At 53.3% G+C, this 27,837-nt stretch overlaps 1 long non-coding RNA gene across 1 annotated transcript; it reads right to left on the bottom strand.

The window, feature by feature from the left end:
* Positions 1-929: 929 nt before the first annotated feature.
* Positions 930-16,984, bottom strand: LOC109280578 (uncharacterized). The gene is made up of 2 exons (XR_009456690.1): positions 16,898-16,984; positions 930-1,069 (listed from the first exon to the last, which is right to left on the bottom strand). It is a non-coding gene; the product is annotated as an uncharacterized LOC109280578 (long non-coding RNA).
* Positions 16,985-27,837: the final 10,853 nt, after the last annotated feature.

The following is a 27,837-nucleotide window of genomic DNA, read 5'->3' as shown; positions in this document are numbered from 1 at the left end:
CCAGAGCCTACACCTGCTCCCATTTGGCAGGACCGATAGCACGTGTGGGCAGGAACCGCTATATTCTTGGCCAACGCATCGCTGATGGAAGCAGGGACCTTCAGAGCTGAAAGCAAGTGGTAAAAGCTTGAGCTGGAGAGGGAGGCTATGGGCCGAGACCTGGGCGTAGAGGGACACGCGCACTGACCAGTGGCTCAGGGGTGCCTCGGCAAGGTGCTGGGCTTCAAGGCAGGGAATGAGCTCGGGACCCTCTGCCTCCGCGCGTGGCTGCATCACCGGCTGTTTGGGGCATTTTCACAGGTAATCTCCATCACCGTGCCCTTGCCGGTGCCCCTCCCCAACTCCATATCATCCCTGCTCTCTTGTTTTAGAAGATCCTCCAGGGATATGCAGCAAGCTCCTTAGGCTGCAGGTAGGTTTTCTTCTGCAGGTACCAGCTCCTTCTCCTCCTGCCCTTGGGCTGCTGCCTGGTCATTAACAATACACCGGGTTTCCAGCACACCCCCTTGCCCAGGACTTTGCAGCTGGGCCCTACCTAGGCACTGCCCCATCCCTGCGAGGCAGCTGGGTGGTATTTCACCCTACAGAAGGGAAGTGAGACGCAGAACACATCAGCGATGCACCAACGGGCACATGAGGAGTGTGCAGAGCTGGGCAGAGGGGTAAGGGTAGACTCCCCGGTCTGAAGGCTCCTGGGGATTTGGGCTGTCTACTTCAATCTCCTGATTAACACAGGGGACAGGCTTCCACCCAGTTTCCCCAGCACTGAACCCAGCGGCATGTGCCAGACTGAGCTGCCTCGGTGCCCAGCCTTGCCTCAAAAATCTTGAGTCAGTGTTTCCCCCATGCGCAGAGACTCCAAAGTTTCAAAGGGGGCTAAATGATTCGAAGATGCCAGAACTGATACCCAGATGACATGCTCAAGTATCTTTTGCCCAACACGGTTTAATGAAGAGAGCTCACTGGATGGGGAGTCAGGAAACCCAGCTTCTATTCCTGGCTCTGCCACTGAACGTCTGGATGACCTTGGTCAAGTCATGTCCCTCTTGCTCTGGTTTGGTTTTTCCCCCTGTCAAAAAGGAAATAGTCAAAGCCTAAGGCTAGGTAGCAGGAGCAATAACAGTTCGGCAACTCCGGTAAACACCGGGAAGTACTAGAGCTGTTGGTGGAGGTGTTTAGTCGTGCAATGCTTGAGATGTTTATTCAAGCAGGGGTAAAGGGTGGGAAGGAGGGTTTATCCATCCCAAATTCACCTCTCAGCCTTAAGCATATTAGCTCTGACAGGTGGATTTATTATTACATAAGGAAGCTGCTGAGTTATACCCTTGAAAGGACTATTATACATTATGGATTTAAAATACCTTAAAGTACTTTAAAAGCATGTGTGAGCAATTTATGTTTTGAAACATTTCCTCTGCCAGGTAAAGTGTATATAATTTTACCACTTCCCCATAACAGCAGAGGGCTATATTTAGTATTGCTAGATTAAGTGCATTAGTGGTATTCTTATGTTACAGGCACCCACAGTTACTCTGTGTGTAATTACCTACAACTATTTATTCATTGATAAACTCCAAATACAGCAGCATGTTTTCTCCCTGGCAATTCCTGGATTTTAATGTATAGAGCAAGGTTAACGCATACTTCGGGCGATATAACAACAATATACGCTGATACGGTGCCTCTCCCACATCCAGAGCCTTCACTAAATTTGCTTGCCATTGAAATACAGACACCCCTGGGTGCAAAATGGCAGCAGCATGTAACACCTAGGAACGTCTTTCTGTGAACCACCATGGTACTCTGGGATAATGGAGATCATAAAGCCCAGGCTAACAGCACGGTGTCCTTGGGAGAGGAGCCCAGTGATGGAAACTTTCAGGGGAGACTCCAGCGTCCAGTCTCCTTTCCGTAATTGCTGCAAAACCTTCCCCTTTGGAATAGCTTTTTCCATTATCAGAGTGTGCAACATGGACCCCCAAGCTTTTTTCAAGAAGCCCTGCAACAAGGAAGCAGTCGATCAAGCACAGAACCACCCCAAGAGCAAAGCTCTTGCTTCAAGAAGGAGCAGGACCCCAAGAAACCTTTCAGGGCCATCAGTCTGCCTGCTGGTTTTCTGTAGAAGGAGACTGTGAGGTTGGGCAGGAGAATAAAGCCCTTGGGCAGGTGGGTCGATTAGATTAGTTGAGATGAGATGAGATGAGATGAGATGACACAGGTACACAGCACATTAAGAGGCCAACCTTCAGTTCACAGCAAGAATCTTAGGTCAGCCGAAGGTAATCTCCCAAGGAGAGAATTTGGCCTGGACGCTTGCAGTTAACACCATTCTGCCCTTGAAGACCAGGCTCTCAGGTCCTTAGTGATCACAATCAGAGCCTGAGGTTTTCACAACGCGTAAAAAAGCCGGCAGCTCCCCTGAGCTGCCGGTAGCTCGAGAGGGGTACAGTAATGCGTGGAAGTCCACTGGGGTGGAAATCGCACAGCTGCATCTCCTTGCTCTGCCTTTCTGCAGAGCTGAGCACGACAGAGTCCTGGCTCCTAGGTCTTACCATAACGCACATAAATAATGATTAAAAAACCCTGCATTCAAGAGACTTCAACTGAGTCAGCATTCAGCCCTCACCTGCTGAAACACTCCCTGCGGAAGCACTGCTATTCATAACCCCCCAGTGTTGTTCTTTCTCCTCCCTGTCCACATGTACACACTTGGGAGTACCTGAGAGCTTTCTCTGAAAGCCCCTGTTCCCTCGACACTTTGTGTTTTGTCCCCTTGAGTCAGATACAGATTAACAGGAGGAAAGAAAGTCTGGCTGAAAATGTAGAATGGGGACAATATACAGGAAAAGAGATAAGGGAAAGTGCTGGGTGGGACAGGGGAAGCATTTCAAGCTATTAAGCCACATGAGATAGCAGCCCCCTGTATTTACAAAGCAGTGCCTTCTCCAGAGAGCAGTAATCTATAGCTCCTGCAAGGCTTGCCCTGGCCCATCTGACCACTTATATATCAGCTGTGGGGCGCCCGTAGTTCCTGCCATCCCCTTATTATCATCTGCATCTGGAAATGCTATACTTCCTGTGTTAGAAAGCTCAGGGTCCTTTCTGCAGTCGTGTCTGGCCTCCTTCCAGGGCTGGGTTAAATATTTGGGGTTGTACAGTGTACACACAGCAAAACACCATTGCAGCAGCTACTGCCCAGAGGCTGGGATGGAAGGGCAGAGCCAGGTCACGGGAAAGTCAAGATTGCTACAGGTGCAAAGACTTGTAGGCATCATTTGTGGAGATGCTGCAGATAAGGAAATGCATCCAGCCACAAGTAAGAGCTGGAAATGTGATGCTCAGTACAGGCTGGTGGGGAAGATAAGGGAGTAATAATAGGTTGCCCTTCTCCACCGCCTTTTTGATGGGAGGAATTCCAAGCGCTTTACAAAACCAAGGGAACAAACCCTTCCAACAGCTGGGTGAGCAGAAACACCTCCCTCTGCAGAGAGGGGAAGAGTCAAGGGGCCATGGAAGGCACCTGTGTCAGAGAAGGAAAGGGAGCACAATGCATTCGATGGCCAGACTTTCCCTGAGGCTCTCCAAGCTTGCTCTGCTCTGGTTAGACTCTCCTGGTTTTCCAGAGATGACAGGCTGAGGGCCAGGCCGGGGACTCAGAGCTGGCCGGAGAACCCAGGTGTTTGCTAGTCCATCCTTTGCTCTAGCCACTCAGTGCTCCCACCTGCCCAGAGTCTAGAGCAGACATGGGGCCAGGTTGCTCTACTTGCTTACTCCTTTTCCTAAGCCAGGAATCCTGCTTTCCCAACCTCCTGCTTTAATCCCTAGACCTCCACCTGCCCCTCCCTCCTGGTGCCCAGAGGCTTGGCTCCCAGACGGGTGCTCTCAGCACTCCCCGGCTGTAATTGCATATCTATCATTCCCTGAAGAGCCAGACTTGCCAATGCAAGCACCTGCCCACTGGAGGGATGGGGCCTGTCTGAGATGGATCGGTTAACCACGGAAGTGGTTTCCTTTGAACCCAAATGTGCTTGCTGCTGAGCAGAAGTTGGATTTGGTATTTTGAATGTCTTTCCTTAATAAGTAATGAAAATAAAGTTCCTGCCCATGAATCGGAGCCGAAGGCAAAGGCCCCTCCTTTGGAGACTCTGAAAGCATCCAAGAATAGTTGCGTGTCTCTGCCAAATTTCCATAGGAAGGGGAGCTATGGTGCAGAGAATCCCTGTCAATCATTGTTGCAATAACTGATGTACCCAGACCCTTCCCACAACCCCAGCGATGGATACGCTGGGCTTTGCTGAGTGTAGGTTTGTTTTTTCCAAGTGGCAGCTGTTAACTGTTCACCCCCTATACTCAATGGGCTAGGGGCAACGATCCTCAGCCAGATCCTTTCAAGGGTGCTGTGACGTGCCACACAACATTAGCAGGGTTAGGTGTGCAAATATGACTTGCAAGACAAACCCAGAGATTTCAAATAGGAAATCATGGTGTTTAAAACATTCTGCGCTGCTGTAATCTTCCTGAGGTCTTTGCAACAGAAGAAATTGCTTTATTATTTTTCTGTAATCAAAGAAAAAAAAACAAGTGAAAGCTCAGAGCTGACATCTTTGGGGGGTGAGGGCATGAGTCTAATGAGGAGGGTCTATGAGTCTAACAAGGGGTGCCTTGAGTCTAAAAAGGTTGAGAACCACTGGGCTAGGGGTAACCCGCCCAACAGCTGCAAGGTAGAAATGAAACTGCCGTTTCTTGTGTGGAGGGGAAAAGACAGTGCGTTTTAGTGAGGGGAAAGGCAGGAAGCAGACAATAAAGCCAGCAGCAAATCGTGTCTGCACAACAGGCCAGTGCCAAAAGCGGAGCTAAGTGAATTAATGATCCGCTCACTGGCGGGCTCAAACTCAGCCTTGCAGCCCGGCCCACCCCAGGCAGGGTGGTGAGAGGGGAAACTTGCTGATAACTGATGTTAACAACTTTCTACACCCGAATGGAGTGACTTTTGCAGTAGCTCCACCTGCCTGGGATTCATCTCCCCGAGCAGGAGACACGAACATGTGGTCCAGGGCAGCACAGGCGGGTGAGGAGCGGAGCTCCCCTTGTCCTGCATAGGTGTGATCCCTTTGAGGAGAAACCCAACCTTTGCTCTAGCACAGTGGGGTTGTGACTGGGCTCCTAGGCATCCTGCAACAGAGACTAATCATCACTAATGGGGTGGGCTCATTCCCTCCCAGCAGCTTATGCCCTACTTGTACGGTTTCCCTCGACATTTTGGAATTTGCTGGGATGCCTCAGTCCCCAGCAGGGATGTTAACGGCGCCTTTGATTGTCTGCACGGAAAATCCCGGGGAGAGTTTTGCTTTGCCACAAATTCTGCTCCTTGCTTTTGCACCTGGCTGGGCTTGGGAGGGCGGGTGTGGGCTGCTGAGGGTCACAGGGGGTCTGACACCGTGGCGTGCAGCTGCAGGGGGTCTCCAAGCCATGGGGCTGGCATGTTTCCCTTCTTCCCTGTTAGCGTAACTCGTGTTTTTTGGCCCCCTGAGTCCTGGCCCACAGAGTCAACCGCTTGTCAGGGAGAAGGAGGGATCCCCTGTGGAGGTCATCTCCTCCTCTAGATCCTCATCAGCTATGGCTGTCGGGGGGGACGCTTTACCCCTGCATCATAAAGGCCTGGGCCTTCTCTCCTCTGCTCACCTCCCCCACCGTACCTGGAGAGCAGACCTCTGGAAAGCCCCTGATGACACATCGCACGTGGCTTGCAAACCTTTCCCAGGTGCTGCTACTTTTACAAGGGCCTAGTTCCCCCTTCCTCCGCCTTGCCTTGTCCTCCCACTGCAGCCCCATCCGTCCATTCCCAATGACCCGTCCTCACGAGCCCATGAGTGTTTGCTGAGTGACGTGTGACTGCAGGGCAGGAGTTTTGCAGGAATTCCCCCGTACCGGGCTGGCTGACTCCTTCCACAAATATCCCAGCCCGTGTCCGAGCGGCCAAAATGTGTTGCCGCAGGTATGCTCAGGCCTCTTGGGGCATGGTGGTAGGGGGGCAACCATTATTATTCCTACTGCAGCAGCCTTTAAAAGCCCCAGCTGAAATATGGACCCCGGTGTTAAGTGCCGGATGTTGTAAGACCTCCCCGGTTCCAAGAGATACGTGTTGAAAAAGCAAGTCAGGCAAGAACTGATGCACCAAGGGGCCACGTGGCTGGTGGGAGATCCTGCAGGCAGCACTGGGACACTCAGGTCCCCTAAATCCTGTCCCCATGCCTCTCTCTCTTCAGCTCCTCCAGCATGTTTCTCTTTCCCACCTTCCCCACCCTCAAAGACCTGAACTAGGCAGCAGCCCAAGGTCAAATCAGCCTCCCGATCGTTCATAATGCTCCCAGCCCCATGTCAGGAAGAAGGTGTTTCCTGGTCAGCCTTGGGTGGTTTCGAGTGAACTGGTTGTGACCCCAGTCTGTGCCGCTTGCCTGAGTCGAGAGAGTGTCTGAGCCCGCAGAGCGAGCAGCTGGGAACAAAGAGTGTCTGCGGTTTCCCTTTACTGTCTCCCAGAAGGAGGAAGGGGCGGAGGGCAGGGGAGGCATGTTATGACTGAGGTCTTGGTCTGTGGTCTCTCTCTCTTTGCCAGAGACAGGCGTTACATTGCTGAGGGATGGCTAACCCCTCCCCGGCACGCCTGTACAAACCCGAGTGTGTGTGTGCAAAGTGCCCTGTGAAAACTGTTCTACCCAAAAAGTTGTTCAGGGCTTGCTTGGAGAAATCCCAGCCCTGCCAGCCACCAAGGAGCCCCTGGCAAGCCAGGCCCCCGCTCTCCGTCCGGAGCTGCAGAGCTAGGTGGTCCGGCTCCACCTTAATGCCTAGCATAATTTGGCTCCGAGTCCGGTTCAAATGCCCAGTGGGTGTGCTTTTCCCAGGAGCAGTCCCTGCAGGGATGCTGCCAAGACGCGACTAGCCTCGCTGTCTGGTCTCTGTGCAGATGCTGCACCAATATTAAAGGCGTGGATTAGACACGCAAGTAGTGGCTGCACTCACTTCACTCTCTAGTGTGGATGTGGTTATGGGGAACAGGCAGACAAGGTTCTTCGGGTAAATCTGATACCTTTGATTAGACCAGCTCAAATAGTTGGAAAAGTTCTTCTTTGCAAGCTTACGGATATAAATACCCTTTGTCAGGCTGAAGAAGCATCTGCAGTTGGTGTGTACATACCGATACCAGTCCTTCCCTCTGAGAACTGGGGGGGTGAAGGAACCGGGTGCTTGCAAGAGCAACTGGAGAAGGTGACTCCAGCCTTGTCGATGCCCAGCAGCTGGCACCATCTCGTGCCTGGTGCCAGGGGAAGCCTGAAGTTGTGCTGAGAATGCATTTGACTTCCACTCACTTCACCCATCCTTTCACCCAGCTCTCTCATCCTTTCCCTTTGCCCAGCGCCCTGTGCTTACCAGCAAAAGACTGATGAGCTGCAAACAGTGCGTGTGCTTGGGGGTGGGGGAATCCGGGCTCATTAAACATGGCATCCTGGCATTTTCCAGCTAGTCCTTGGAAACTGCTCTTTCACTTCACAGGCTCTATTTCTGCTGCTTCCCCCCACCGCCCCTGAACTCTCCTCGCTCTTGCAGCCATGGCTGCAGCACACAGCCAGGAGGGCAAAGGGATTCTGTTCAGTCAGTGACTGTTATGGATGACTCCCTTTTATTCAGTGCCTTTCACCCAAAGGACTGATTTGCAAACCCAAAAGGTCTGATTCTGCTTCCCCTGAAGTCACTGGCCAAAACGCCATGGAGCCATAGGACAGCTCTCAAAGGGCTCTGGGTGCCTAAAGCACGCTCTGCTTCTACAGGAGTGAGAAGTGCCAAGCTTCCTAGCAGGAGGTGCTTTTCCCATGAAAAGTGCCATGCAACCCCTTTGCGGGGGCCGTGTAACCCATTTTGCAGGAAGTACTTAGCACCTGGGCAGAATCGGGCTCCCAGTTAGAAATCCCCATGACTTCAACAACATTTTGCTTGGAAACGGGCTCCCTTTCAGGCAGCGTCCTGCCCCTGGAATGTCTGTCTGGTTCATGGGATGCCAATTTTGGAAGCCTGAACCTGTTATTTATTCCCATGCACTTGTACCAAGGGATCAAAGCGCCTTTTGTGACCAGGAAAGAAAACCTTCCTCATTCCTGCCGCAAGCAGGCTGGGCGTGAAAGGAAGACGAGATGAGAGACACAAAAAAAAGCAACCGTGCCGGATGAAATGCAGCCTGAATCTTAATCAAGAGGACAACACCCAAGATCTTGTCCGTTCAGGGCAGGGCAATCGCTGTCTGAATATTTCCTCCTTCCATTCATTTCTTGCCCTCCTGGGACTTGCAAGGTTGGGGAACCTTGCATTAGTGTCACTATATCTAGTACAATCCAGCGATACAGCCCCACGGCGCCAGTGTGCAACAAGACTTGCAAACCGCTGTTGCACTGGTGCAATGCATCCACATTCGGGGTTCAGACTAGCGAAGCTGCACCTGCCTGAGAAGTTGGGGCCTGTAGCCACAAGACCAGCTACCAGTGCAACATCCTGGCTCCTCTGGGGTTTGTTCCCTTGTTATTTTGCAGTTCCTCCATGCCACGCACCACAAGTGAGAAAACAGCAGCGATAGCAGCCTCCCACAGAGTCCAAGTTCCCCGAAAGCCTGAGTTTTTGGTATTTTTAGCTGGGTGTTTAGCAATAGCAGATGGTGATGAGGGTGATTCAGGCTGTACTGGGGGCAGCGGTGTGCCTTGGGCATGTCGTTGTGGAAAACGCCTGTCAGTGGCTCACCTAGGAGGTCTTGGTATCACCAGGTCCACGTTCACAGCACTGATGCCAGGGCATTGACCAATCTCCCACCCACCCACCCATCCGGCCAGCCCCTTTGAGAATTGAAGCCTAATGCTTTGAGCAGAGGAAGGAGCTGAGGGACAGGAAGGAGAAAGCTTGCAGCAACTTTTCTCTCCTTGCCTCTTTGACACTCCCAGCAATTACTGTGCCGGGCCGGGAGTGGAATTTCCAGGCAGAGAGAGCAAGACATCAGGCTTTGCTGGCCCCGGGCAGTGAGCGGGTGGTGAATCACACACCTTTGATGGAGCGCCTCTCGCACATCCGACATGGGCGCTGCTCCATATTTGGATCTCCGCGCTGGCCCGGCTGAGTGTGCGTCTGAGGAATTCAGACAGGCTGGGGGCGCGTGAACAGGTCGCATGTGCAGGGAAGGGGTGTACTGTGCATAAGGGGATGGTAGAGGATCTGATTGTGAGGGCACAGAGAGAGTGGACATGCGCAGGGATAATCAAGACAGCCTGCGTGCTTATATGAGTGTCATTTAAGTGACTTCCCCTGAGCAGCACAGTTTCCTGCATGCGACTGTCTTGCTACTAATCTGGAGAGAAATGATCACCGCAAGTGAAATGGGCCCGCCAAGCGAACGGCAAGTGAAATCCATGGCACTGGTCAGAAGGCCAGGTGACCCTCAATGAGCCCTCTTACGTTTCTGTACAACGGTCGGGACTGGCCACAAGACGCGAACAAGCGTGCAACAGCCAGGCAAAACATGGGATAAGAATCGGTACCAGGGCAGACCAACCTGTTGCTTTTAGGAGCAACTTCTCTGGGATGCCGCCCCTCCAAATGCCCAGAGGAAAAGGGTCGTCTCCATCCTTGGACACTGTAGAAATGCCCCGGCACTTATCTTTCACCATTGTGGTCTTTTAAGTGGTGGTGACTGAAGAGTAGGAGCTCTTGATCCTTCCTTCAGATGTCTTCTCTTCCTTCCTTCCCCAGGTTTACAATTTAGCATACATGCACTTTGTGCACGGCTGACACGCCACAGGCTCGGAGCCAAATGTATTTCTAAGACTTTGTGTCATAAATTTTCATGCCAAAACAATTAATAGGCCAAAGAAACGTCACAACTTTAAGTGTGTTGCTTTCAACTTGATATTGTTAAAGGCGCTTCCAGTATCACCCGCTTGATTATCCTCCGTCTGTTGTAGATCTGAGGAGGAGAAATCCCCACATAAAAGTACTCGCTTCCAATGGCACAGTGCTACAGCCTGGAGCTGCTAAGGAAAAGGGCAAGAAAGGAGATAAAACAGAGCTCGAACATGCTTTGATCGCAGTCTCTGGGGGAGGATAGGCTGGATGAGGGGCTGCAGAGCCTTTCACCTTGCTCAGACCTGGCCCACTGACCAACAGTCTTACCCATGTGAAATGGTTCAGAGGGCTTGGTGCCGGTACCCAGGGACACTGCCCACAATGGGCAGCCGTGGTGGAGGCCCGGGAAGGAATGACCCATGCAGATGGTACTCTTCTCTCAGCCCTGAGCATGGCTGCGGAGCTGGTATTTGTTGTAGCTGTGTTGCTCTAGAGGCCCAAGTAGACAAAACTCTTGGGGTAGAAGGGATATCTTTTATTAGACCAACTAGACCGTTGCAAATATATATATCTATTTTGCAACTAGATGGTCTAACAAAAGATATCACCTCTACCCCAAGAGTTTTGTCTGCTGGGGAGCCGAGGCATTGCTTCCTTGCCTTGGCATCCTCTGTAGTCCAGGCGTATTGTGTCCTGGGCCTGCTCCCTCACTTTGTAACGCAGACCGTTCAAAACGGGTGGGCAGAAGCCTGCTCTGAAGCACATTTAGTCCGTGTGAGGACTGCAAGCAAGCACATGAAGACCTCTTGGCCTTGTGGGAATCTTGCTCTTCCCAGCCCACCCGTTGGATGCTGGCAGCTGCCTCCGCTGGCTATGACCTCTCGGCTCCTTCTCTGTGACGGGATTTGTCTGTGCCTGTATGTTTTTTGTGCTAGGAGAGCCAGATGTCTATCGGAGGAGACAGACCGCGTTTACATGGCTGGCCTTCTTAAGGGTGGATGACTCTGTCTGTCTGGAAGAACAGTCATAGGATCTCTCGAAGTCCTAAGAATGTGTCTGGGCTGTGGTCAGAAGACCCAAATGTAGCATTTTTGCTCCCTGTAGAAGACTGTGTTAAGATAAATGTGTGTATAGAAAGGGAATGGCTTATTGACATTAACTATTATTTTTTCCAATAATTACTAAAAGAGAAATAATATGTTAGGCAAAACCAATGGACAGGGGAAGGATTTATGAAAGCTCCAAGAGTGTGGGAAGAAGCAAAATCTAGAGGTAGGTCTGTGTGTGTGAATGCCAGATTTATGTCTGTCTATGGCTGCCGTTGTGGGGAGAGACATCATGCACAGAATGAGACTTCAGGAAGGTCTCTGACAATGCCAAGACCAAGGAAAGGGGGGAAGGATTAGGCAGAAAGTACTACATGAGAACTGCCCATGTTTGCTGTGTGTGTGCATGCAGAGATGATAGGACCACCATGGCTTGCTGGAGAAAACCCTGGAGAGATGCTGAACAGTTGTGTCCATGGGTTTGCTCTACCCTGAAGTATCCGAGTACCTAGAGAAGCTGAAAAGAAATGGATGTAGTTCTTGTGACACCCTTTAACCCGTGCAATGCTAAGTGACTACTCTCAGCACTGAACGGTTATGCTGTGGACCTGCCAACACATCCTCCCTATAGCAGTCAGTCCATTTCTGAGCTTCTGCGGAGACCAGGTAGGATTGCATGGACAACTGCCATATGGACATAAACCCCCATGTATTTCTCAAACATCTCAGCTGTGGGCAAAATGCGACGTGCAACCGGCAGAGCATCCCTCGGCGCAGAACGGAGAGCCGGCCAGGCTCGCTCCGCTGACGAGCGCGAGGCACAGCGGCCCCGTGCCGTACAGCTCTGGCTTGCCAGCTGCCATCACCTGTCAGGAACAGAGACGTGAACTGACTTCACACAGGATGTGTGTCACACCCAAATGCTGTCTGGCTGCCAGACCTGTGAGCTAGGACCACCCATCCAGAGCAAGCTCAGCTGCTTTGCCAGGTCACGGGCTTGGCTCCTTCTGGGAGGGAGCCAGGCCCTAGGGGAGGGCTGTGTTTCCTACCGTGGGTGTGCATTACTGAGCAGGTAATCCCATGCACGGGCTGTGGAGGCCGTCCCTCGCCCTGTATGCAGATGCAGGTTTGTCTGCGTAACAGGCCTGCAATTTGGACTCCCATTTCAGCAAGCTTATAACAGAAGTTATGTGTTTAGATCTGTCCCTAAGTGACTCGCTCAAAGTCAGTGTGTCCAAGGCAGAGCTGAGCAGAGAACCCAGGCGGCCTGGATCTCAGCTCCCCGCTCCTATCACTGGACCACCCTCCTTCCCCCAGACAAGAGCAGTGCTGGATTGCAGCGACAAGCTGCAGCCAAAACTCCCTTCCCGCGACAGGCGCAGAAGCCAGGAGTCCGGCCCCTCAACCCCAGGCTCTTGGACAGCACATCATGCAAGCTGTGTTGCAGCTGTGAAATAGGCTCCTTTATAGGCTGTGAAATTGTGAAATAGGCTCCTTTTCCTATAATGTCACCTCATGGGAACTTCAGGTGATTCAGGGCAGATCATGGCTTTGTCTATATGCGCTTCCCAGCCTTGGGTTGCCGTCTGGGGTTGCCACCTCCACGATGACTAAACCCAGATGGTTGAGTCTCCTGCTCCTCCAGGGCTTGAACCTGCAGATCAGACCGGTTCATCCACATGCACACACCCCTGCGCCTCCACTCTCAGATGATTAGGTGTGAAAGTGGCAGCTCCCCTTGCAGCCCAGGGCCCCACCTGTGCTGACTCCAGCTGCTGTCACTTGTCATTTTCTGCCCAAGCTATCACCCATCATTGGGCTCACTTCCGTGCTGGGTTGTTTTACTACTTTCAGCCTCAGAGACAGAGGGACCTGCTTTGTGTTTTCCTCTCTTCCTTGCCCCTGCTTTCATATTTTCATGGACTTCAGTGAGGTCATCCCCAATCTGCAGGTCCAGATAGCTGGAGAAAGCTGATAAGATCATGGTGGTGAGGTCACCTGGAGAGCGAGGAGGATGAAGAAGGAAATGTTGCAAGAGGCTGTCCACAATATGCCCCCCGGGTGGCTGAGTCAGTGCTTTGTCATGACTTGACCTCCACGCTGGTCACCCGGTCTCCCGGAGGAGCCGCATCCGCCCTTGCCACAGGGCCGACTTTCAGCAATTTGTAATAAAAACTAAGTGCTCCAGCAAACCTGAGAATAGCCAGCGCTAGTAAGTAGCCTGCCTGAGGCTCACCCCAGACAGCTCTTCCTGAGGCTTTTCCCCTTTCTACCCAGCATTTGGTCCTTGGCCAGCAGCACCCCCTTTTGACACTAGGGATCAAGCGATTGCAATAAGAAGCTGGAAATCGGGGGACACTGGGAAAGAAGCAGCGCACCTTAGTCTGTTTGGGCTCCAAATGCGGAGGATGAAGTTCATCTTTGGTGTTTCATGTCGGTCAAGTTGGTTACCCCAGCAATGAAAATGGTCTCTGCAGTAGGGGAAGTGGAAGTCTTTCAGAGGACGGGGAGGAGAACGGTTTCATAAAAAGGAGAGGAGTCGCAGCTCAAGGTGGAATAAGTACGCTACGTCCTTCGGGAGTGTCTGGTCAGCTGCATTTAGACATTTCCTCGCTCTGCGCCGCTCTCCCAAGGGCCCGTGTCTCTTCTGTGTGGATGCTAAAGGCAGAAAGAAGGAATCTGGGGGACCTGGGAGCTCCCCTTCCTCCTTCTGCCAGCCACGGGCAGGCAGCACTTCCCCTGCTGTTTCTGGGCAGGTGGCCAGAGAGCTCCCCTTCACATTTCAGACTGCTGTAGCCTTCTCCATGAAACACGAGGTGTGTCCTGCCATCTTTCCGAGTCGGGCACTTTGACCCTCTGCAGACAGGAAGGCGAGAGTCATAGGTTTGAAGGCCAGGAAAGGTCACTCTAGCCATCTATCCTCACCTCCTGCGCTATGTCAGCCAGAGGATTTCGCCCGCTGTGAAGCCCGTAACTTCACAGAGCCATCTCTATTAGAAGGGCACCCTGGCTTTATTTTAAAGGTGGTCCGTGATAAAGTGGCTCTGATCGTGAGCTTGGCTCTGGATAGCGGCTTCTCCCAACTCTTCCAGCCTCTGTCAGGACAGCTGGTTCCCGTCACATCTGGGGGACGACGGGAGCAGCATGCGCGCGTGGTAGGGAGGGCGGGAAGGGAAGCACCAACTGTGAAGGCAGCACATATTTTGGCTCCATAAAAAGGGCTGGAGTTATCTGTTTGTCCCACAAATCCTGCTGCGGTTCAGTGTGTTTGCAGCCCTTCCCCGGGAGAGCTGAGAGCGCTAATCCCAGTCTCATTCATGTCCATTGGCCGTGGCCAGACCAGGAGTTAGTGTGATTGCTCTCACACGGCAATAACCTCTCCCTCACCAGCACTAGTCAAAACAGCTCCATTTCCCTATGTAAAGCAGAGCTGAAGATAGTTTGCCAAGGGGACAGCAGCCAAAACCTCGTGGGCTTTCATTTTGCATGCCTGGTCTAGCAAATCCTAAAATGCACAAATCCTTCCTTTAGCTCTGTTTGCAATAGTGAGAAGGAAAGGAGGGAAACTGCATTACTGGTGCACACAGAGAAATCTTGGCCACATTTGGGCCTAATCCCATCCCAGTTGCTCATCAGCTGGACAGGACACAGGGGTTGAGATTGCCAGCTGGGATGCTTGAAGCACCAGTGCTGGAGATCATTGTGCTAGGGAAGGAAAATCATTATCGGCCTTGCCTGGCTGCCTAAAAAAAGAACCAAGGGGGAGGTTTAAAAATAAATGCTCCTGTCAGTGAGGTGCTGGTCGGATCCTGGCCCCCAACCCCAATACAGCAGGCATGGCTGCAAGGGGGCTCTTGCCCCGTTCTTGGTTGGCCTCTGCACACAGCTTTAGTAGTAGTAATAATAATATCGTGTCACCAGTGAAAACACTGCTCGGTCACCTCTCTCCAAGGCTGACAGGAGCTTCATCGCTCCCCTGAGGCACCCAGTTCTCTGAAAGGTGCTTTTCTTAGCCTGTGCAGGGCCAAATCCTCTTCCCATGCAAATGGTTGTCCTGATGGCAACAGAGCTTTGCCCAGTGCCGGCAGCAGAGAACCGTGACTTGCTAGTGCTGAGCTGGCAGCTGGCTCACTGTAAAGTCTTCAGGAGAGCTTGAAGACACAGTGGACACAAGCCTCCCATGTGCATCCAGGTGTCCTGTCTACCTGCTTTCTCCCACAGACTAAGGGAAGCTGAGGGGACCCACGCAGCCAGGCTGCGAGCGTGAGCGCTCACGGTCCATGCTGTCTCCCCTGCCCTCACCCATCCTGCATAACTCACAGCTTTTCTCTCTGTCCTGGCTCCAGCGTGCTGTGTAACGAATGGAAGCCGTACCTCATAATTAAACACTGTTTGTAATCACATTAGGGTTTGGACTGAGTTCCTAATCTCATAACCACGTCCCCCGTCTCCAGGGAGCACCACGTCTGATGTACCGCTGCGTCTGAGCAGGCCTGCAAGGCACCATCTGAAAGCCTGCTCCGGGGGGTCGGGGGTCTAGATATCCCAGCCCGCTTTGGAGCCCCAGAGGTCTCTAAGGAAATCCTTCTGCAAACATTTTCCAGTCTTCCCAGTGGATGGAAAACGAGCCCCATGATGCTTTGCTTGTCATTGCCGATGCACAGTGGGAACGAGCCATCCAGAGAGTCATTGTACAAGAGGCTCCATTAACCTGCTCTCTTCAGTTTTACTCCTAAATCTGCATCGCCACAGACCTTCTGCTCAGCACCTTTCCCAGACTGATCTGGAGCCTCCTTAAGATTTAAAAAAGCAATGCACATACCCTGCCAGGTGCAGGCCATACTCTGCCCATTGCATTGCTGTGCTTCTGAGAGCTTTGCTCCATGTAGCTCTAAGCACCCCAAGCAATGGGGCGTCTACTTCTACCGTTGGAAGACTCTGCCTTGACCACAATGTCTCACTGCCTGTGGTACACTTCGGGCCTCTTTACTCCTGTGTGGCTTGCTGCCAGGTCGGTCCCTTCCGACTCTACAATGTATGAATAATTCAACCGGGCAGAGCCCAGTGTCTAATGAAGGGAAAAGCTCAGTCCCCGGCAGCTCCCAAGTACCCTTGCTTTCAAGTGAACCCTTGGCCTGGCATCCAAATGAGGTCTCATCTGTCTTTGCAACTGCACCAGCAGTTTTAAAAGCCATTTCAAAGGTTTTTAAATCATTTAGTTCATAATTCAATACGGATCCTTTTTAATTTCACTCACACCTAACTGACTTAGCATAATGAGACCGGGCCCTAGACCGACGGGCACCTTGTGTACCCAGTTAACTGAACTGGCTTGGAAGTTTGCTAAATCAGAGCTGAAGATCGGCATCAGTCAGGTTAGCTTAAGGTTACAAACTGAGACAACCTGAGCCAGTATCAGCCCACATGCTATATTCCACCCATATAATTAAATCAGTTTACTATCCCACTTCTAGTTAAATAGATGTAACTCTGTGTGTCGGCACAAAGTCAGGGCAAGGAACAGGGTGTAAAAAGATCAGGGCCCGGGGTGGTATGTAGCTCCCTGGGTGGAGGCAGCTCCGCTGGCAGTGCTTTTATCACTTAAGGAAATTCATGTCACTCTGGTAGCAGAAAATCTCCTGCTGGCAGAGCTGTGCCCACCCCGGGGACCCAGGCACAATAGCTCTTCTGCTGTAATGGAGGTGACAACGGCACATAGACAAACCCGAAACAGTCACGGCGGTTCTTTCTGTTGCACAGATCTAAGCCTGGTTTCAGCGGCACGCTGGGTGCCCACACTGCGTTTTGCCCTGGTTTAGCTAAATCCCTTTCAGCTGGTGCATTTTTAACAAGAGACAAGGCCCGACTCTGGAGGAGCTCTTCCCTCCACGCATCGCTGCAAAAGCCAGGGACAGCCAGGAAGGGGGGTCATTGTGGATGCTGGGTGATACAGCCTGGTCCCCTGCACTCCGCCTCACCTTAGGAGCAGCCTGCAGTCCTGCGTGATCCCTGGTGCTGGCAGTGGGATGTGATCAATTATTTCTCTAATCTTACCTAGCGTCTCCCTTCTGCTTTCACCCATGTGCTCTTTCTCTTTCTATTCCTCTCCCGTGACGTTCCCTCCCTCTCTCCATTGCACTTTGTACTCTCTTGACAATAACAATCTCCCCCCAGCCTGTAATCTGCTTTGATCCTAGGAAGAAGCAATTGATCCTCCTTATCTTTATTGTGGTGGAGACATTCCTGGCATTGCCCTTAATTAAATTCCTCTTTATTTTCTTCCAACAGCTTTTCTCCCTCCCCCCACCCAGACTCAAGTTTACTTTTAAATGTGCAATTAAATTATTACATTTGTCATGAGAAAGAATAGGAACCAGATCCTTCGGGAGTCTATTTCGGTGGGTTGCTCAGCTGGGTGCAACTTGGTAGGCGCAGTTCTCAGCCCACTTTACTCAGCTTGTACAAAACCAAGCAAGGCATTGTATTGGAAGAAGCCATTTCCAAATCCTCCCAAAAGCATCTGAGCCAGTAGCTTCTGGTTTTAAGTGGAAAGGGGATGAGAATGATCCGTCTGTCTAAAATCTCCCCTCCCGGTAGCGTCTAAGCACTAAATTCAATAACTAGATTTGCAAAGCACAGGGCATGGCTTGGGTATCAGTAAAGGCTCTGCCTGAGCGGGAGCTGACTGCATGCTGCCAGGCTCATGCCTTCTTCTCAGGGTGGAGCTGGGTGTACAGAAGGGGTTGGGAGCAGATGTTTGGGGAGGGTCTTTGCTGGCGAATGCCATTGTAATTTTCCATCGCTGTTGCTTTCAGCTGCCACGTGTGAGCTCCCAAATCCACGTATTATTTTAGGCATTTGAATAAACAAACAAAGCCGGTTCTGCGCTGGGCATACAGTGCCGGCAGGCAGGCTGGCAGCGAGCCGCGGCCTGCAGAGGCACGACAAGCGCTCCCTGCCCCGATCGGCCTCTCGAAAGGACAAGTTGGGGCTGCTCATCCTCTTGGCTGACAATTTACATCAGACCGTGGGGAAACACAGGCGGTGTCCGTGCGAAACAAAGAGCCCTCGTGCAGCAGGCTCCCAGGGACGGCTGTTACTCAGTGTGACTGTGTGGGGGTGGGAGGCGGGTTTGTGGCTGACAAGCCCCTTGGGCGCGTGAAGATGGTGCCGAGGCATTTTCCAGCACTAGATTTCGCAATATAGAGATGCTGCCTTCTGCAATCCTCTTTCCCCTTTGGAGCGAACGTGGATCGCCTGTCCTCTAAAGCTTAGTCCGCTGCTAGGCAGCCCTATGTCAAAGTGCCGTCCCCGTACATCTGGCTGTCTCTCCAGCTGTTTCATTCTGCCTTTCAGCCTCCCCAAGTCTGGTGCCTGAGTCACAGGACCCTAACCAGATGGGCGTCACAAAGCAGAAGCCACCCATAGACAGCACCGCGTGCATCAGGGGAGGATGGAGAGTAGGCGCAGTGCCTCCCTCTGTCTGAGCTCCTCTTCGGCTGCCTACACGTGGGTGTCTGAGCACTCGGGGTTGCCCCATTCCTATGAAAGGACCTGAGTGGCGTGTAGAGCAACACAAGGATGACTGGTCTGCTCCTCACGCCACCCCCGAGAGCCCTTTGGTGCATGGAGCTTGCCCTTCTCCCTCCCTTCCCCTGCCGGCAAGTCTGACTCACGCGTCGTGCCTGGGCGTGCAAACCGGGCGAAGCACAACTCTTCTGAGGCATCCGACGGCATCCGCCAGTGCCTGCCTGCTCTAGAAGTTTCCCCTCACAACGGGCCTGATTTCTCTTCTTGCATGCACTGGTTTCACACGAGTGCAACTCGACGGCTGTCAGTGCATTTTCTCCTGATGTCCACGGGTGTAACGGAGAGAAGAATTAGGCCCCCGATGGGCATCATTTCCTGTCTCGGAGACAGGGGTATGAATTACAAGGAGTTAATAGTCACGGGGTGGAAATCAGAGTTGGTTTGTCTCCCTTCTAGGACTGAATTACCCATATTCAGGCTCCTTGCCCCCAGATGTCTGCCCTCATGCTTTGACTTCCAAGCCATCCCCTCCCTCTGGCAGAGAAACCGGCCAGTTTCTTCAGTTTTTTGAAGGGTTTTGGGTCAGGACAGGGGGGAGGAAGGAAAGGAGCACGGTCACAGTGGGCAAAGCCCTCAGGCAGGATTTGGGGCCTGGGCATCAGCTCCCTGCCCTGTCACAGATGCCCTGTGTGTCCTTGGGCAAGTCTCTTAGTGTCTATGTGCCTCAGTGCCCCATGGTAAAGCAGGGGTAACCTCACTGCCCTCCATCACTGTAGGTAGTGTCATGCGGAGGCATTGGCTGGAGGTACTGGGAGGCTCCCGTGCCAAGGGATAATGCCCAGGACAGACTGGCACGAGGCAGCAGCAGCAGGTGGCAGGAGGCCTCTGCTCTCAGCACAGGCACGCTCATGCCTGCAGCAGCTGCACGGCGAGCGGGACCTGCCGCTGTTGGCAGTGGGTCCCATGGCCTGGCGGGATGGCGGTCCAGCTGTCCCAGCGCCGGCGGCAGGACGGTGCGTTTCTAAGAGCCGGCACGCGCAGGCCTCTGCCTTGTCCAAACACCGAGTTCCAGGAGCTACTTCTGCGCCACACCCGGGCACCGCGGCTGATGTGCTCTGACATGCCTTTTGTGCTGGGCGATCCACTCGGAGAATGAGGGATGGTCCTGGCTAATGCCACAGAAAGCCCTGCTGTAATCGGGAGCATCTGCCGTGGAGCGAGAGAGGAAGAAGACGGTGCTCCCCACCCCGGTGCGCACAATAGAGCCTGGCTGAGGGAGTGTGCGAGAGCCCCGTGCCCCCGGCGCCTTTAATGAGTCACTTGGGACTGCAGGGCCCGCACAATTGTTTCATCTGCAAGGCCTTTCTTTTTCCAAAGTGCAGTGAGGCGGCCAAGCCCTGCTTTGATCCCCACAACCATCTGCACAGGTGTGTTAGCCACGTGCAAGGCAGCCTGTGCATGTGTGAGTGTGTGTGTGTGTGTGTGTGTGTGCATGCACAAGCCTGCGCACCGTAAATTCTGGGACACCAGCCCCAAGCTGCCCTCAAGCAACAGGGGGTTTGCAGAGATTTGGACCTGGGAGTTTCTAGCTGCAGATGGGGTTTGGGAATAGCCTCATCATTCACAGCTGAGAATGGGTTTATTCTTACAAGTCTCTGGGTGGTGATGGATACTGATGGTGCCATAAAGTAGTTCCAGCATGTGCAGGAGGAAAATTGCATTGATCATATCTATCTATCTATTGATCTAGCCACAGCTGCTTGGTTATCATTATCAAACTTTTTTCCAGACAGGAAGGCTTCACTGCTTCTAGCCTGGCTCCTTCTGTGAAAGGTTTCACGGCCTGGTGGTGTGGTGTAAGCACTGAGACTCAGGGGCTCGGGACTCGGCTGGGCGTTTTCTGATCCCAGCTACCCCAGTGTAAAGCAGAAGTGACTTTTGTTGGTTCCTGACTCTCTTCCCGCTTGCATCCATTGTGCACCAGCATAACCGAGGTGAGTCGCTTCCGATTTACACCTGGCAGCTCCAGATTTCAAACTGCGTTGAGGGCACTCCTGCTTTCCATGAGACAGGACCCCAGCCCTTTGCATTGGGAACATTTTCATACATTAGGAAGTGAAACCCCAGAAGCTGCAGAGCCCAGGTTTGGTGTGAACCTTCAGCTAGAGTTAGAGCTCACAGCGTGGTCTGGATCGGTCCTGGCTACTAGCATGGTAGCTTTGCACAGACCCGTTACAAAAATCCAGCCCTTAAACAGTCATACGCTATATTCATTTGGCTCTGAAGATCACAGAACCCCAATTCCTTCCTCCTGTCCTCCTCACAGCTCTGGGGTATGAAGGGCTTTCCATTCGCACCAAAGTCACTAAAAAGAAAACAAACCCCTGCCTCTGACCTTGGAAAGGAATGCAGACCCGGGGCTGGTGGCAAAGGCAGCCTGCACCACCCAGGGCCGGCCCGACTGCTGAGAGCTGCTCTTTTGTGTTGGTTTTTTGTTGGGGTTTTTTTTTTTTATTCCTGCTGCCAATTGTGCAGGTGTGAGTGATAGAGCGGGCGGGGGAGTGGAGTTGGAGAGAAAAGACTGAAACCCACAGACTTCACAGATGGAGAATTCAAAGCATGGGGCTTTTATGGTTATTATCCCCTTGCCCTGGCAGCAGAGAAACCAAGTGAAGCAGGGAAAATGCAGAGATTTCTCCCTGCTCCCCACACCTTTCTCTGGCCCAGGCAACACAAGTGTGAAGAAGGCAGGGGTCTTATGAAGGCGGCTGCAACAAGGAGCCTCTTCGCACGTGAGCCTGTTCGACTTGCGTGCTGGGAAGGCGTGTTGCAATGACGAAGCATCTGATGCAAACCCCATTGAACAGGAGTCCTTCCATCACACCCCGAAACCCCCCCACAGGCTCCCCCGTGCCCTCCTCTCACCCTGACTTGAGGCACCACACCCTGGTTGGGGTCTGATCTCACAACCAGACCAGCGCCTTCACTGCAAAGCCCCCTTCCTCACAGCACAGACTCCCAGAAGGGGTGAGCGTGCCCCCTTGTTCACAGCCGTCTTTTCACGAGCAGGGGTCGAGCTTTCCTGCCTCTCACCCAGCTGCCGTTCAAGTCTCCATGTCCTCTCTTTCCCACAAAACATAAGCTGTGACCTCCTCCCTTCTCCCTTGACACACTGGCCCAGTTGCCTAGTGGTCTTTCCTGTCTGCCAGGACAGACCGAGCTGGGATGACTCCACGGTGCTGTGCGGGTGTCAGGGGAGTGCAGGCTGCCCCAGAGCTCTCCTGCAAGGCAACTAGGAAACTTTCTCTTCAGACACTCTGACCTCCAGGGTGGTGGAGCATTTTTCATGTGGATCAGTCGAAATTGCCCTGGAGACTGCACTGGAATGCAAAGCATGTTATCCTTGGTACCGGCTTTCTTTTTACAGAGGAAGCACCCGGAGCTGGCTGGGGAGGGGTGGAAGGAGCAGGGTTTTCTGCCTGTCTGGGATCTCATGGATGCTGTCGGTCCTTTGCTCGGTGTCTACAAGGTCCCCTTCCCCCCCATTCTCCTCCTCCTCCTTGGGAAGCAGGCTGTTAGCAGTGACATGAAGAAAACTCCCCTTCCCAGCCTGGAATTTTAAATGCTCCTTATCGCTGAAGTGTCTGAGAGCAGTTCACTTAACAGATCAAGGTCTCACGCCCCCTGACAAGGAAGATGCTGCTGATGCTTTGTGCTGGGATCTGCACCTGTGCAAAGCAGTGTGCAATGTCACCTGGGTTCGAGTCCCTGCACTAAGTAGCCGTGGAGTTTTTTGCACAGGTGTAAATGAGGATGCAAGGTGCTGGGTAGGGCAGAATGAAGCCCTCTCTGCCCCTGAGTAGGGAGCAGAGCACCCCAGGAGGCGGAGAGGTAGCACGTGGCATGGGGGGCATATGTCAATATGTGCCACAGCCCCCTAGGCAGAGGCGTGCAAGAGGGTCTGATTCACCCTGTAAGCTCCTGGTGGCAGAAACTGGTGGGACTGGCTTCTCAGATGCCGCTGAGTGGTGCAGATCTCTGAAAGCCAGTGGAGTTAGCCTGCTACGGATCTGGCTCTAAAGGTTTGTATTTGCCTTGAGACAGGCACCTTGTTGCTGCCAGAGAAGCTAGATGTGTAGCGCTATTGCTCTAGTCCCAGGCCGTTGCACACAGCGCATCCCCTCTCTGCATCCCTCCCTTCCCCACTGTGCCCCAGTGCGCTACCCTCCCATCTCCTCCACTCCTCTCTTCCACTTCTCATTTTGGACTTGATCAGAAACCACATCACATCTGAGCTGGGAAAGGTCACCACGGCCTTACAGCTTCTGTCTATGGGCGGTGGCAGGGTCGCACTGCAGCCCAGGGCAGAGTCACAGCATGGGATCACGGATCATGGAGCCAGTTGCAAAGGAAGGAGTGGGAATTAGACAGATGCGGCCAATTTAATGTGAAACTAGGTCTTGGTAGAGATAAGACTCGGTAGCTGCAACCTGTGGGAGGTTTAGATCTGATCATGTGCTAACTTTGCCTCTCTGGCTTTTGATTCTGGCTGTTCCTCCTGTCATTCCCAAACCTCAGGGACAAAAACCAGCAAATACCAGCAGAGAACAGCAAACTTCCCCTTCCTATCTCTTCCTGCACAGTGGTGAATACAGCATTGTGCATGTGCATAGGTGCCTCCATGAACGGCTAGATAGATGAGCTGAGTTGCAGAGGTCTTTAAGGTGCCCCGTTGGAAGGGTACGGGGAAAGCTAACACATGCATTTTCTGCTTGACCTCAGTGCAGTTGGAAAACTGACAGCATGGATTTATCAGGATGGATCGCGTCATCATTCATCTCCATTACATGCAATTACCTCTTAGATACAAATACAATTTATTATAGTGGCACGAAGGAGTAATTGCACAAATAAAGCATGTTCTCGTAACACAGACAAGGGGCAGGTAGGTGCCAAGGAGTCTCGAAACAATATCTTCCACCCTCTGGGGTGGAACAGAGCAGCTTTTAATGCTACGCAGCATGACTGCAGGAGAGCGTAGAGGAGGAGGAATGCCTTGTCTAGTGATACAGCACTGGCATCTGGACACCATAACCTTGAATGGGTCCAGGCCACCTAAATGAATGACCCTGCTCCAGCAAAAGGTGCCAGGAGGTATTTACTGGCTGAAATCTTCATTTTGTGCTCCTCATTGCCGATTGCAGTGTATCACTGGCCACTCTGCGTATTCATTGCCCATCTTGTTCCTGTCTCTCTGTATCGCTTACTGCGACTGAAGCAGGTGCTTTGAGAGGCAGCTCTGGGTTCAAGGTGAACGCAGAAAGAAGGACGTTCCAGATGGATTCACCATCAGCACGCCTTGCCGAGCCTTTATTCTTCCTTGGAGGGTATGTGTCCCATGCAGATCAGGAGAAGGATGATGCATCGTATCTGAGGAGGTCGCAGGCCCGAGTGATGCCTGGACTGGGGAGCGTGGAAATAGAGACAGCGGCACACTTAGACCGGAGATCCTATCCTCAGACACGCAGTGTAAATCCAGGGTAAGGCCATTTTAACCGGCCAAGCTGCTCCAGATTTTGACAGGTGTTACCTCTGAGCAGGTGACCAGGCAGACAGTTTTGGCCTGTTACTTTTGGGAGAAAGGAGAGCGGTGTAAACAAGCTGCCTTCAGGTCCCTGGAGCTAGGGTGCAAATCTATGTGGGTTAAACTCCTTCAGGTCACTGTCTATCTATTGTACCATCAAAGGCAGGTTCGATCTTGTGACAATCCTATGCAATGCTTGCTATTCTTAGTGTGAACCCCCCCAGGCAAAACAGGGCTGTCAGCCTCCCAGAGATTTCGCCTCTTGCAAGGTGCCCAGGGACCTGCTTAAAACAGACCCATCTCTACTGATACGACCCAGCAATCATGACCTGTGACCTGGTGCCCCAGTGCTGTAGTCTGTAGGGGGGAGATGGGTCTTTAGGGGAAAGATAACACTGGAAGCCAGAACAGCAGCTCCTCTGCTCGTTACACAGTCTCATCCGCCGCGTCCTCCCAGCACCGCGTAGGAGGTGCCATGGCACCAGGTGTAAGAGCTGAGACCAGGGGCTGTCTCCGCTGCTGCTTGGGCACAGAGCGCCAGCACCACGGAGGGCTGAATCTAGCAATGCTGACAACGAGACCACCCACAAATAGGGTGTTAATGATCAGCTGGTGCTTGCTTTTGTGGAGGGTCTCCCACCAACCTGAAGGGCGGTGGTTGGACAGAAAGCAGGTGGTAGGGGGTGTATTAAGTGCCATGCACGGTGGATGATCGCTGGGGTTCAGACTTGGGAGTCGCTGCGGAGCAAAGCGTGGCATGTTGGGGATAGATAACGAGGCAGGCTTTGCACGACGATGCGCGTGCAGCGTGTTAGGGACTGTGCTGCAGGAGCGGAGGGCGAGGACATGAGCTCCACGAGGGGATGGGTTTGCAGGGGGTGTGGGTCTGTCAGGGCCATTGTTCCCCGCCTCCCTCCTGTCTCTCTGTCCCTGTCCCTTCCCTACGTCTCTGCCTTTGTCCCTCTCTCCCACTCTCTCTCTCTGTCCCTTGGCTTAGCAGCAATTCCCATCTGAGCCCAGCGCTTGCTCCATTGTGCTGAGGCGAGGGAAGGCGTCTGTCTGGCTTATCCTATTGAGAGGGCTCTGAATGCTCCCATTTCCACCAAACCATGGGGGGAAAGGTCCAGGCCAGGCCCCTGAGAAACTGCCCTGTCAGCCCTGCCTTTAAGCCTCCTCTGTTAGCAGCCATGCACACAATCCCTGGGCAGGCAGGGAGTGCAGGGGCGGAGGGGGCGGCACAGCCCCGCTGTCCTGGCCCGCGTGCACCCGCGTTGGAGGGCTGCCTGCCTCGCCAGCTGCCCGTGCCAGCGGCCGCTGATGGGCTCCGTCTAGAGACATCCCTTTGTGACTTTTCCAGCCACCATGGACCAACCCCTGGGAGCCGACGATGAGGAGGGAAGGGAGGGCCTGGATTGCCGTCCACCTGGGGCTGCCGTGCCCCCCGCAGAGCGGCTCAGTGGAAGGCCTCATTTGTCTCCGCAAGACCCCCGTTCCCAAAAGGCCTGGGCTCAGCCCCGAGCCCCTGTCACTCCGACTTATCCCGCTCTCAATAGAGGAGCGGGCCCCCAGCTGCAGCGATTACATAAGACGCAATTAGCGGCGCAGGCGAGAGGCCGTGAATGGCATTAAGGAATTCCACCCGGCGTGACGTAAAAGCCTCGCCCCGGCACAAAGGGGGCTGTGATGAGGCGGCCGAGGCCTGCGGACTGAATGCGGCCGCGGAGAATGCGAGCCATTAGGACGCCGGGAGACGCGCATGCTGGAGCAGGGGAATTGTTCCCGGGAAGAGCTGAATGAAACAATGAGCACATCAGCTCCCCGCAAGGCCCTTTCAGAGGGACACGGCTCCTGTCGGCCCCTCGCTGCGTGCAACAAGAACCTCCTCCGTCACCATCTGTTGGCTTCGCCCTGCTCCTCTGTGAAAGGACCTTGCGGGGTTTCGGGCTGGTTCCCAGCAGTCAGGTGTTTGCATCGCAGAGAGGCTGCCAGGGCTACTAGGGCCCTTGTTTGCCATGATGGCAGGGGGGCCACGGACAGCATGGGGCCTGGAGACTGAGCACCCTGCTCTCCCTCCTGGGCAGGGTGCAGGGAAGTGGCAGTGAGCTTTTCTCTGCAGGGTCCCTGTCCCCAGGGAGGCAGAAAGGCCAACCCTGTTCCCAGTCCATCAGGACACACTGCCTTCATGAAATAAAAGCAAAAATTCAAGCAAATGCTTCTCTAGCTTGGGGATCAATTGGCAAAATTACAAAGAGCAGCCTCTGTAGATCTTGTTCTCAGGGCATGAGAGAAACTACCAGCTTTAAGGCACAGCTAGCTCATGGTGCGGTGTTAGGAAGTGATGCCCACCTGCAGGGTTGCCCTGCACTGCTGAGTGCACGACCACGGCCCCGAAACATCCCCGGCCAGAAAATGTCCCCTAAGGAGCCTCCCTGCGGGGAGAGGTGGGGGGAGATGGACCATCCAAGGGGGTTTCCCTTCTCCAGGCGCCTGGTCTCCCAGACCTTACCTGCTGTATGGGCGAGACTGGAGATAGAGGGTTTAATTGCCAGAGGGACACGTGCTCCGAGGGAAGCCGGAGAGCAGACAATGCGAGGAGGGGGCCTGGCTGTGACAGCCGTGATAAAGGGCACGGAAACTGAGGGCGACCCTGAAGGCTCAGGAGAGATGAGAGCCAGACGGACAAGACTGGGAAAGAGGAAATCCCGGAGACCCAGAACCGGGACTGGGCCGGCTCAGCAAAGCCCTCACCACACAGCCTGCCTGTGCCCATACTCGCTGGCAAGGCCCCAGGCTTCTCCCACTTCATGAGCCTCCAGAGGCTGAACAACTAGTTGCCCTGCAAAAATGCATTCCTCTTGCAGAGCCTTGTCCTGCTGTCTTGTCTCCCTCAGCTTCCCATTGCTCTGCCATTGCCAAGCCCCCTGACAGGGACCTGAGTGCTGCCTCTATCATCCCTTCTTCCCCCCAGGCAGCTGGCACTGCACGCATGGAGGAAAGCAAGGAGTGCCAGAGAAGGATTGTGGCTTTACTGCCTGGCACCTTGGAGGAGGAAATGGGGGGTGAGGTCAAGTCTCCTGTGAGGAGGCTAGGCTACAGGGACAGGAGCCTGCAGAGATCAAGGAGTGCTTCAAACGTGCCTCTCTCAGTGGAGCATGGTCTGATAGCTAAAGGGGCAAGCAGGGACCTGCACGGGTTGGATTTCATACCCGGTTCCTGGATCCTGTTGCCAGCTTTACAAAAGCCACCAATAAATTCATCACAGATAGGCCCAGAGCCAGCTCCCCACCAGACCCAGAGACCCGGTCCCCCTCCCCGGAGATCACTGTTTGTTCAGACCCTGCTTTGACCAGCACAGACCCTTACAGCAGGCTCCATCCGGGCGCTAAACACTTCACTAACAAGTGCTAGATAAAGGCAGAGCGGACACTGCCCGCCGTCTCATGAGAGATGCTGGAAATCGCTGTCCAGCTGCAGCTCGAGACACCGGAATTGGATCACTTCAAAGCACTTTGCCGGCATTAACTAGTGAAGTGTCCTGGAGAGGCAGGTGCTGCGCGCTTCTCCCACGGGCATGGATTTCATAGATTTCATAGCCATTTGGGCTGGAAAAGACCTCAGAAGATCATTGAGTCCAGCCCCCTACCCCAGGGGCAGGAGTCAGCTGGGGTCATAGGATCCCAGCAAGAAACACATCCAGATTTCTCTTGAAGGTGTCCAGTGTAGGTGCTTGAACCACCTCCGGCAGCAGGCTATTCCAGACCTTGGGGCCTCGGACAGTAAAGAAGTTCTTCCTTATGTCCAGCC

This window comes from Alligator mississippiensis, chromosome 14, assembly GCF_030867095.1.
Source record: "Alligator mississippiensis isolate rAllMis1 chromosome 14, rAllMis1, whole genome shotgun sequence".
Taxonomy (NCBI): Eukaryota; Metazoa; Chordata; order Crocodylia; family Alligatoridae; genus Alligator; species Alligator mississippiensis.
Note: the sequence above shows the minus strand (reverse complement) of the source record. Positions and strands in the feature narration are given on the sequence as shown.